Raw genomic sequence first — 11,603 nt, forward strand, 5'->3', positions numbered from 1 at the left:
TTTTATCCCTAGTGGCAACAGCACATCCACAACCTTAGAACGTTACATCACTTTGTCCTGCATTTAATGGAGGCATGAACCCACTATCGAGCATAAATACTCCCTCTTGGAGTCACAAGTATCAACTTGGCCAGAACCTCTACTAGCAACGGAGAGCATGCAAGAACATAAACAACACATATATGATAGATTGATAATCAATTTGACATAGTATTCCATATTCATCGGATCCCAACAAACACAACATGTAACATTACAAATAGATGATCTTGATCATGATAGGCAACTCACAAGATCTAACATGATAGCACAATTAGGAGAAGACAACCATCTAGCTACTGCTATGGACCCATAGTCCAAGGATGAACTACTCACACATCAATCCGGAGGCGATCATGGTGATGAAGAGTCCTCCAGGAGATGATTCCCCTCTCCGGCAGGGTGCCGGAGGTGATCTCCTGAATCCCCCGAGATGGGATTGGCGGCGGCTGCGTCTCTGGAAGTTTTTCCGTATCGTGGCTCTCGATAATAGGGTTTTCGCGACGGAGGGAATAAATAGGCGGAAGGGCAGAGTTGGAGGCGGCGTAGGGGCCCCACACCATAGGCCAGCGCGGGCCCCATGCTGGCCGCGCCGCCCGATGGTTATGGGCCCTCATGGCCCCACTTCGTATGCTCTTCGATCTTCTGGAAGCTCCGTGGAAAAATAAGACCCTGGGCGTTGATTTCGTCCAATTCCGAGAATACTTCCTTTGTAGGATTTCTGAAACCAAAAACAGCAGAAAACAACAACTGACTCTTCGGCATCTTGTCAATAGGTTAGTGCCGGAAAATGCATAATAATGACATAAAGTGTGTATAAAACATGTGAGTATTATCATAAAAGTAGCATGGAACATAAGAAATTATAGATACGTTTGAGACGTATCAATGTGCTGTTGCCACTAGGGATAAAACATCAATGCTTTGTCTAAGGATATTTGTATTGTTTACATTACGCACATTACTTCATGCAATTGTCTGTTGCTTGCAACTTAATACTGGAAGGGGTGCGGATGCTAACCCGAAGGTGGAATTTTTAGGCATAGATGCATGCTGGATGGCGGTCTATGTTCTTTGTCATAATGCCCTAAGTAAATCTCATAGTAGTCATCATGATATGTATGTGCATTGTTATTCCCTCTCTATTTGTCAATTGCCCAACTGTAATTTGTTTACCCAACTTGTTATTTATGTTATTGGAGAGACACCACTAGTGAACTATGGACCCCGGTCCATTCTTTTACATCTTAAATACAACCTACTGCAATCATTGTTCTCTTTTGTTTTCTGCAAGCAAACATCATTTTCCACACCATACGTTTAATCCTTTGTTTTCAGCAAGCTGGTGAGATTGATAACCTCACTGTTAAGTTGGGGCAAAGTAGTTTGATTGTGTTGTGCAGGTTCCACGTTGGCACCGGAATCCCTGGTGTTGCGCCGCACTACACTACTTCACCAACAACCTTCACGTGATCTTCATCTCCTACTGGTTCAATAACCTTGGTTTCTTACTGAGGGAAAACTCGCTGCTGTACTCATCATACCTTCCTCTTGGGGTTCCCAACGGACGTGTGCTTTACCGTCACAAGCAATGGGATAACTGCACAAGCCATGGAATTAAAGATCAAAGAAGACACTAACAAGAAACATTCGTGAAACTAGTCAAAGGGGTAGTAGCGCAATCTGACCCGGTAGTACCGCTTGGACTGGTAGTACCGCTGGTGAATGAGCGGTACTACCGCTCAAGCTCAGCACATCTAGATCGAGATTGGGAACATGGCAAAGTAGTTCCTAGTATCACACATTGTTGCAAGCTAGTATCCCCGTACATGTAGAGCTTCCAAGAGGGCTTCTCCACCGCAAACCCCCATCAAACCCTAGCCTATGCATCTAGGGAGTTCAACACACCCTAGATAGAGAGATTAGGGTTCATGGGGAAGCTTCTCCACGGAGGAGATTTGGTCGGGGGCGGCTGGAAGAGGAGATCGGGGCCGGTCTCGTCAAGGTCTTGAGCTTGGGGGCGCCGTTGGCTTGAGGTGGGTGGGAGAATGTGGTGTTTTGGGAAAAACCCGTCCCACCCGGTACCTCTAGTCAAAGGTGCAAGCGGTAGTACCGCTCGTTGGAGTGGTAGTACCGCTTAACGGTACTTGCCCAATACCTCGGGCGGTAGTACCGCCGTGGGGCCAAATTCTGAATTTCGTCAGATTACTGCCCCTAAGAGGTTGTACCGGCCTGAGATCCGGTAGTACCGGCCTCCAAAACTCAAAGACACTCAGATTTTGGTGTAGACTTGTGCTTCTAGACTGAATTGTCTCAAGAGGTAGATATTGGCTTAGGATTAGATGACGGAACTGTTAAGGTACTACCCAACCAAGCTTGCAAGAATCAAGGCATGAAAAGCCAATCTTGGGTGAATCTCCCACAAAGAAAACGGAGAAGAGAAAAACAAGAAAACATGGAAAAGGAGAAAAAGAGAAAAAGAAACAAAATAAAGGTCAAAGAAAACAAAAAGAAAGAGCTCCTCAAAGAGGAGGTTGATGTCCGAAACCATCGTGTGAGAGTAAAGTGGTGTGAGGTCGCGTAGATATATCTAGAACTCACAGCCACAACTCAACATGAAGCTCATTAGTCACTTAGATGACAAATTGAGAATGTTTTGGGTTTATTTATGCATTATGGGGAGAGGGATAACTCAATAAGTTTAAACTGCACGCCCCCTATGTTCATGCGTGCTTTCCATCTAGACATGTAGCACGAAAGTGGTATGAATGTCCACTCTTGATGCAATGTGCGGATGAAATGCACAAAGGGAGAGAAGCAACCTTATCGTTGACCGGTAGAGCATGAGATCATTTCCTTGTCGGTCTCATCAAGAGTGTTGACACTTGAGGTACTTTGGGGTTTCCATACCGTCGACCCCTTACATATGTAATTTGCTTGAGATATGAAAGGGTCTAAAACTTTTGCACACCGGCGAGAATAGATAATAGGAATAGATTCTTGAGAGGTCCTTCGATCTTCAAAAAGGTTTGGGTCCCCGCCATGACCCCCATTGTTGTTGATGCCGAACTTGAGATTGTGGAAGAGGTGCTCTTTCACTTGGTTGATCGTCGAAAGAGGCTTGGCCTTGTGGTGTAGATGGCTCCACATAGGTGGAACTTCGTCCTTCCGCGGCACTCGTAGAAGGTAGCTTTTGAGGTCGGTGAGTGCCAACACCCATCCTTCCTACGGTAACCAGCGGAACTGCATCTCCTTTCTCATAAGAAGCACTTTGCCCCTTCAAAGAACTATCATCTTTATCAAAAGAGTCTCATCACACAATACCACAAACCACGCAATAGACTCATACTCCATCATCATGTTTGAGTGTCTTCAATTAAGGTTTGTCTCTCACTACCGGCAACCCCATGAAGTTAAAGATCATGGTATAGAAGTTGCATTGAACTTGTTTGACAAACTTCATCATGGTTCATTTTCTTCAACGCAATTCCTACAAAACACGATCTCTACACAAGGAAGCATTTCCTATTAGTCCGAGACCGTGGCCTCTTGGAGAGACTAGCTCCACAAGAGAACCACCACATGTTCATTGTAGTAGGTACAAAGACCCAAGCGTGTAAAGCAATGAACGTAGAGAATCATAAACAAAGGTCTTGACAAGGTAGGACATCATCACCACCTTGTCAAGGCCCAATACCTTTAAGCTTGCTTGTGTTGTCGTCAAGAGAATGGTAGAGATAGATGACTTGATGACGACAACAAATTCCTTGCTTCCGGTCATAAGACTTGTGGCTTCAAAGTCAACAACCCAATAAGCACCACCGAAAGCAAGGTCCTTCATGGATCAAGACTTGGAAATAAGAACCCATTTTTCAATGGGCCCTATCAAGATGTTCCTCTTTATATTGATCCTTCTTCCTCTCTTCTTCTTCTTTGGCTTGTTGCCACTTCTCCTTCATTGCATGAGTCCTCATGGGCTTCAACTTTAGCTTCAATGACTCCTTCCAAGAATTGGGCTTGGATTTGGAGGCTTTCAATTTTGGACTTCAAGCGATTTGCTTCATCTTCATGATCCGGGTGAGGGTGAGTTATGTCAAACACTTGAACATCTTTCTCCTTATTCACCCGGAATTGTTCCGATAGAGCTTCTTCAAGAAGAGAGTTCCTTTTCAAGAGCAAACGCGTGTGCCTTTCCAAAGTGGCAATGTCGTCTTCATGGTTACAACAAATGTGGTCCTTGCTTGAGAGTTGGTATTCTTTTAAAGCTTCATCTTGCATAAGCTTGATCACCATAAGCTTGGCCTTGCTCCTCTTTAGAGATGCAATTTCATTCTCATGGTTACAACAAGTGACATTTTCCTTGCTCAAACGAACCCACTCCATCAATGACTCATTTTGCCTATCATTCACTTCAACTAGCTTGGCCTTGTGTCTCTTTAGAGTGGCAATCTCCTCTTCATGGTCACAACATTGCACCTTCTCTTTACTCAAGCGATAGTACTCATCCAAGGCTTCCTCTTGAGTAGAAATGACTTCCAAGAATTTTGCATTGTGTCTTCTCAAGAAGCAAACTTCATCAAGGAGCTTGTCACAACATGAATTGGGACCTTCATCTTCTTTCTTCTTGTACACTTCTTCTTGAGGATGCCTCCCCATCTCGGATAGGAGCTCAAACTTGCTTTCCAAAGATTTGAAGTTCTTGGTAAGGGTTGCAACATCCTCAAGCAACCATTCATGGCTTTCTTCAAGATAACGCTTCTTTGTCTTGAGCTCATCCACCCAACCAAGAGCATAATCTCGGTCCTTGATGAGTTGGGAGATGAGGGATTTGTTCAAGGCTTCAAGAACAATAGCACTAGCTTCAAGAGACATACACATACACACTTCTTCCTCGTGAGCTTGAGTGAGATAAATAAGCTCTAATTCCGCCTCCTTATCAAGCCTCTCCTTTTCCATCATATGGTCTTGATCTCCAAGCATGTTAGCCAGAGGAGCATCCAAACCCACAATAGATATAGTATTTTAAGAAGGTGTAGGTTCGGAAAGGGGTTCTACGTCCAAAAATACCTTTGCCACTAAGCAACGAGGGGTGTTGGTGATGAGGTTCTCATTTGGAGAGTCGGAGAGAGAGATGGAGGTAGTGGAAATGTTGATGGCGGCCACTACCTATTCTTTCCCTTTGTCTTCACGCTCATCACCTTCGTCGGAGGAGTACTCTTCATGAATAATGAAGGCTCTAGGCTTCTTGGTGGAGGAGATCTTGGTGTCGTCGGAGTTGGGGAACTTGGAGAAACCTTTGGAGAGGGATCTAAACTTGCTCTTACGAACGAGCCTTCCACCATTGTCTTCCCTTTTATCATAGATACAATCCGCAACAAAGTGACTTTTGTCGCCGCAATTGTAGCAAGATCTTCCCTTTTGTTCCTCCCTTGGGCTCTTGGAGGAGTGTCTAGTAGAATCATGAGGTGAGTATCTTCTTGGCCTTGAGCTTCATGTCTTGTTTCCACTCCAAAAACTCTTGGCGGCAAGAGCCATGTGTTCATGATAGTTACCTTGAGATCATCCGGACCCCACTCAATGGGATCCTCATCGCTCTCACTAGCTCCATGCTCCTTCATCTTCAATGCAAGGTTGGGCTTGCGGGTGTTGTGGGCGCGAGCAACAAGATATTCCGCATTCTTCTTAGAGATGTCTAAAGCGATGACTTCGCTAAGGACTTCATCGGATGTCATAGCACGGAAAGAGGCGTTTTGGCGGATGGCCGTCAACTTTACTTCCTCATAAGGAAGGAGAGCATTGTAGAACTTTCTCTTGATCCAAGGGTCATCCACAAACGTTGCTCCAAGATCTTGCATTTGCACGACGAGAAGGCGCCGATACATCTCTTCGGGCGATTCTCCCTCATTCATGACGAAGTTGTCAGCCATGTTGTTCACTTCATCGAACCGAGATCTTTGAATGCTCTCATTTCCGAGGAAAAGCTTGTCGAGTTTGTTCCATGCTTCCTTGGCGGTCTTGAGCGAGCGGATATGAGTGCGGTCATTGGGCGTGACGGCCATGTGGATCATGTTGATGGCGGTGGCGTTTAGTTGGTCATCCACCACTTCCCTTCTTGTCAAGTTCTTTGGGTCTCGTGGTGAATAGCCCTCCTCAATGATGCGCCAAAGCTCGGTAGAAGCACTGCACACATGAGAACTGTAATGGCCCAGGGTAGTACCCCTAATAGATCTGCTTGTTCTTTTTTCTTTTATGCATCATCATGGCATATGCATCATATCATCCATGTTTTTATCAAATAAAATTATTTTATAAACTCTATTATTTTGTTTTGTCCCTCACAAATGGTTTTATTAAACCTACTCCTTTCTTTTCATTTAACAAACTCTAAGATAAAACTATTATTTTAATTATTTTGTTTTCTCTTCCCCACATCTCTGTTTAAATTCAAAGTTGCTTTTGAATTTAAATCTTGCTTCAAACTAGTTTTCAAAATAAATAAAGAAACATGAATTTTAAAAGAAGACCCCAACCCCTATCCTTCCAGGCCGCAGCCCACTCTCCCCTGGCCTTTCTCCTTCCCTCTCCCGCAGCCCAAGTCCAGCCCAGCCGCAGCCCACCTTTTCTCCTCTCTTTCTTGGCCCGTACCGCTTCACCGAAGGAGAAACTCCTCCTTCCTCGTCGTCTTCTGGCACGCAGGGAGCGTGAGGCCGTGGTCCTCCCCTCCTCCCGTTGCTGTCCCAACCACTCCGCACCACCACCTGCTCCCTCGCCGTCTCTGCTTTATCTCTGGACGTGGAGGCCGCTCCTCCACGCAACCCCAATCTCACCTGCTCCCCCTTTCCTCCTCCCCACGCAAAGGGACGGAGGGGAAAACCCCATAGCCACCGTCACGAGCTCACCATGGCGCCGCCGCTCCAGTGCGTCCCCCGTTGTTCTGAGGGCACCGGCGGGTGCGCCTCGTCGTCCTCTACCACCTCCTGCAAGCAATCGACCAGGGACGCCTCGAATTGACGCCGGCAACCTCGTTTCCTCCTCAGCACCGGCGGCCAAATCCACCGAATTCGGCCATCTCCGCCTTCCTCCGGCGCAGCCGACCCCTCCGCGATGTTCCAGGTGACCTTGCCCGTCCACAGAACCATTGGCCTCTCCCTATTTCGTTCTCTACCGAGTTGCCTACGTTGACCGCTGATCTTCTCCGCAGAACCTCATCGCCGACCATTCTCCGGTGGTGCCCCGGCCTCTTCTCCGCCCGTAGCAGGTCCTCCCCGTCGCGGCGCACCTCCAGCACTAACACGCCCTTCTTGGTTCGCCCGAAATCTGCAGATCGTTGTTTGTTCTGTGAGTTCCGCCATAGCTTCCAGTTCTGAGCTCCGCCTCCCGTGGTTCAAGTCGACGCGGGCCCTTTCCTTGACACCATCCGACCAACAGCTCAGTGGTAGGCTGCTTCCTCCTTGACCCAAGAGATCCCTGGTTCAAATCTCCAATCTGGCTAATTGAGCCACCTTTGTTTTGGTTAATCGATTCCTTGTTTCAGATCTGAAGTCTGATGGGCCTTGGCCCAGATCTTCACGCCGCGGGCCGTTGCTCCGCGCGCCCAGCTTCTATCCGCCACCGCTTCCGCCAGGTAGCAGGCCACCCCTCAGATCCGGCCCAACACCTTTCTCTGTCTTTGCTGAAATTCCAGAAAATGCATAAAACTTTGATAATTAATATCTTTGAAAGTATAACTCGAAATAAAATGTGTTATATATGAAAATTGATCAGAAAAATGTGCTGAACATGAATATGCCATCCATACATCTGTTTGCATCCCGCATCTTCACGCCGCGGGCCGTTGCTCCTCGCGCCCAGCTTATATCCGCCACCGTTTCCGCCAGGTAGCAGGCCACCCCTCAGATCCGGCCCAACACCTTTCTCTGTCTTTGCTGAAATTCCAGAAAATGCATAAAACTTTGATAATTAATATCTTTGAAAGTATAACTCGAAATAAAATGTGTTATATATGAAAATTGATCAGAAAAATGTGCTGAACATGAATATGCCATCCATACATCTGTTTGCATCTCGCATCATGTCGTCCGATGATAGTTATGCATGTTCACCTAACATATACGCGAAGTATTTCGGAATTCCAATTAGGTTTTCCCCGCTCCGTTTAATATTGAAGTAGCGCGTCCCTGCCATGCTATGCCATGCTAATCAACACTTAAATTGTCCGTAGGAAATGCAACTCGAACCTAATAATTTGTTTGTCTAGGTTTCGATCCCGCTTAATTTGGATAATTGCATTGCATCATCTTTGCCATGTCATGCATATCATCTTGATCATGCTAGATCTTCTTTATTCATAGTAGTAAGACTTGCATATGTTGTGTGTTCCAGCAGTTGATTCTTCCCGGATAGGACCGCAAAGTGGTGCGGTGAGAAACGCCAAGTTCTCCGGATGTCTCTCAGCAAGCTTTAACAGGCAAGTATTTCCCCTATACTCCTGTCCCTGCAGGAGTCGCTCACCCATTTTATTTTGCCTTCTCCCTCATGTTATCCTTAAGTTGCGTTCTTGTCACGTGTCCAATCCACTTGTTATGTCAAGCAGCCCATATTGCCACCACCACCTCCTACAGCTATTGTTTGGTTGTCGGGTCTGCCTTGCGAGTCGTAGTGCATGCTAGTGCCGTTTTATCTCGTTACCGTTGTTATTATCTTATCGGGTTATATATTGGGAAGAATCATGGTTACTTTAGTTGTTGATAATTGTTTAGCGGAGGCATCGGTGGGTCAGCTGCTTGTTTTGTGACTGCTCACTTGTGTTTCCTAAATATCTTAGGACCCCGAGTTCTTGTTATCTGTTCCGAGACTGAGCGCTCTAACCACACGTGGGTATGCTTACCGGGTCTCCCCTCGACCACTGCCGGAATCTACAGTTTTGTCCGGTGGCCACAACTAGTTTGAATGTTTTGTTTCTCCCGGGCGTGCAAGCTTGTTTCTTTGTGGTCAGATGATATGATGATACTTTTGGGGAAGCCATGTGTGCCTTGTATCCCCATTGTATCTTGCACGTCCGTAGGTGCGGCACGTATTTTTAAGAGGTCATCCTCTAGTGGGCTCTGATCCTCTTAGCCGTTCTCGCAACAACTAGGTCCGCCTCGGAGTTTCGATCGGGCTCTGAAACGGGTTAAACTTAGTTAGGTGGCTTCCTGGACATTGTTGTAGTGAAGGAGAGTGCGTGTCATGATATCCACCTGTTGTAAGTGGGTTGATCATGCGTGTGGGCACATTTGGGCACCCCTGCAGGGTTACAATCTTATCGATAAGCCGTGTCCGCGGTTATGGACGACTTGGATCTGTATCACTCGACCATAGACAACTTACACCTGTTGTTTCAATACTAATAACTTGCATAGTAAGATAGAACAACTTAAATAATAACTGGTTAAAACTTGTCAACAGTGTGAGTGCCTTTGCCAGTACCTCTTTGCGAAGGGGGAACACATTGGCTGTGTTATGTTTGCAGAGTATAGAACTGTTAGTTTATGCGCTCTCTCACCTTCTCTGTTTAGATGAATGTTGTAGAGTGTCTCTATAGGTTTTTAGTGCTTGCGCTGCTGCTTAACCCCACCATATTGCCTATGATGTTCCTCTTGCGTCCTCTAAGTCCCCTGCGTGCCTCAAGTACAAAGGACGACTGGTTGACGAATGCTTATACGTCTTGAAGTATTGTTAAGTACGAACACGTCCGTATTGCTGCTTCTACGGGATATAACCGGGCAGGTATGAAGATATGTTCGATGAAGACGATGTTAGCAAGGTTAATCTTCAGGACTCTTAGTCCAATTTGTATCTTGTCTGTACTCGGACGTATTCGATCTTCTGTATGATTTGGATCTTTGTATTGTATATTTGTATCTTGACTCGTTGGAGTCGTTGTTGTAGTATATGTTTCTTGTGGGATCTATTGTAAATCTGTTGTAATGTTACTGCTCGTGATAATTCCTCTGGCATCACGTGTGTGATTCGTCGCGCATGTGTCGGAGGGTGTCTCTGGATCGATATCGTGCGGATTTCGGCGGGTTCGCTGGGATCCTCATGGTACCGGTTCCGGGGCGTCACAATTTGGTATCAGAGCCTCAGGTTGACGGTACCCCACTAGTCCAGCCTGTAGGATAACCTTGCCAACGGACGTTGTGTCTAGTGTCAAAACCTATTTTCTGAAACATCGTTGGATAGATCTGATTAGCTCTATTTTTCGCCTTACCTATATTCTTTCTCCTCTTACCTTTGCGAGTTTTGAGTCTTCTCTCTTATCTGAGCTTTCCGAGTCTTAGGTTCCGACGCGGGTTGGACGATCTTTGCCCCTCACCTATTAGGACCGATCTTCGGAGGATCCCGACTGAAGCGCATCATCAACATCGGAACAACGACTTCTTGTTAGTGGTGTCGACCGTTCGACATGGAGCAAGATTTCTTGTTAGTGGTGTCGAGGAGATCGACACGTCGCCTGAAGACCCGATAGTTCACCTCTCTCCCCCGTACCTTGAGGTGGGATCTCGGGGCGCGATCCCTTGTTCGTGGTGTCGATTGTAACGGCCCAGGGTAGTACCCCTAATAGATCTGCTTGTTCTTTTTCTTTTATGCATCATCATGGCATATGCATCATATCATCCATGTTTTTATCATATAAAATTATTTTATAAACTCTATTAGTTTGTTTTCTCCCTCACAAATGGTTTTATTAAACCTACTCCTTTCTTTTCATTTAACAAACTCTAAGATAAAACTACTATTTTAATTATTTTGTTTTCTCTTCCCCACATCTTTGTTTAAATTCAAAGTTTCTTTTGAATTTAAATCTTGCTTCAAACTAGTTTTCAAAATAAATAAAGAAACAGGAATTTTAAAAGAAGACCCCAACCCCTATCCTTCTAGGCCGCAGCCCATCTCCTCTCTCCCCCTGGCCTTTCTCCTTCTCTCTCTCGCAGCCCAAGTCCAGCCCAACCGCAGCCCACCTTTTCTCCTCTCTTTCTTGGCCCGTACCGCTTCACCGAAGGAGAAACTCCTCCTTCCTCGTCATCTTCTGGCACGCAGGGAGCGTGAGGCCGTGGTCCTCCCCTCCTCCCGTCGCTGTCCCAACCACTCTGCACCACCAACTGCTCCCTCCCCGTCTCTGCTTTATCTCTGGACATGGAGGCCGCTCCTCCACGCAACCCCAATCTCACCTGCTCCCCCTTTCCTCCTCCCCACGCAAAGGGACGGAGGGGAAAACCCCATAGCCACCGTCACGAGCTCACCATGGCTCCGCCGCTCCAGTGCGTCCCCCGTCGTTCTGAGGGCACCGGCGGGTGCGCCTCGTCGTCCTCTACCACCTCCTGCAAGCAATCGACCAGGGACGCCTCGAATTGACGCCGGCGACCTCGTTTCCTCCTCAGCACCAGCGGCAAAATCCACCGAATTCGGCCATCTCCGCCTTCCTCCGGCGCAGCCGACCCCTCCGCAATGTTCCAGGTGACCTTGCCCGTCCAAAGAACCACTCGCCTCTCCCTATTTCGTTCTCTACCGAGTTGCCTACA

General features: G+C 46.7%; 1 long non-coding RNA gene across 1 annotated transcript; it reads left to right on the forward strand.

The window, feature by feature from the left end:
* The first annotated feature begins 6,814 nt into the window (after positions 1-6,814).
* Positions 6,815-8,509, forward strand: LOC127338357 (uncharacterized). The gene is made up of 3 exons (XR_007874319.1): positions 6,815-7,474; positions 7,574-7,663; positions 8,422-8,509. It is a non-coding gene; the product is annotated as an uncharacterized lncRNA (long non-coding RNA).
* Positions 8,510-11,603: the final 3,094 nt, after the last annotated feature.

Source organism: Lolium perenne, chromosome 3 (assembly GCF_019359855.2).
Source record: "Lolium perenne isolate Kyuss_39 chromosome 3, Kyuss_2.0, whole genome shotgun sequence".
Taxonomy (NCBI): domain Eukaryota; kingdom Viridiplantae; phylum Streptophyta; class Magnoliopsida; order Poales; family Poaceae; genus Lolium; species Lolium perenne.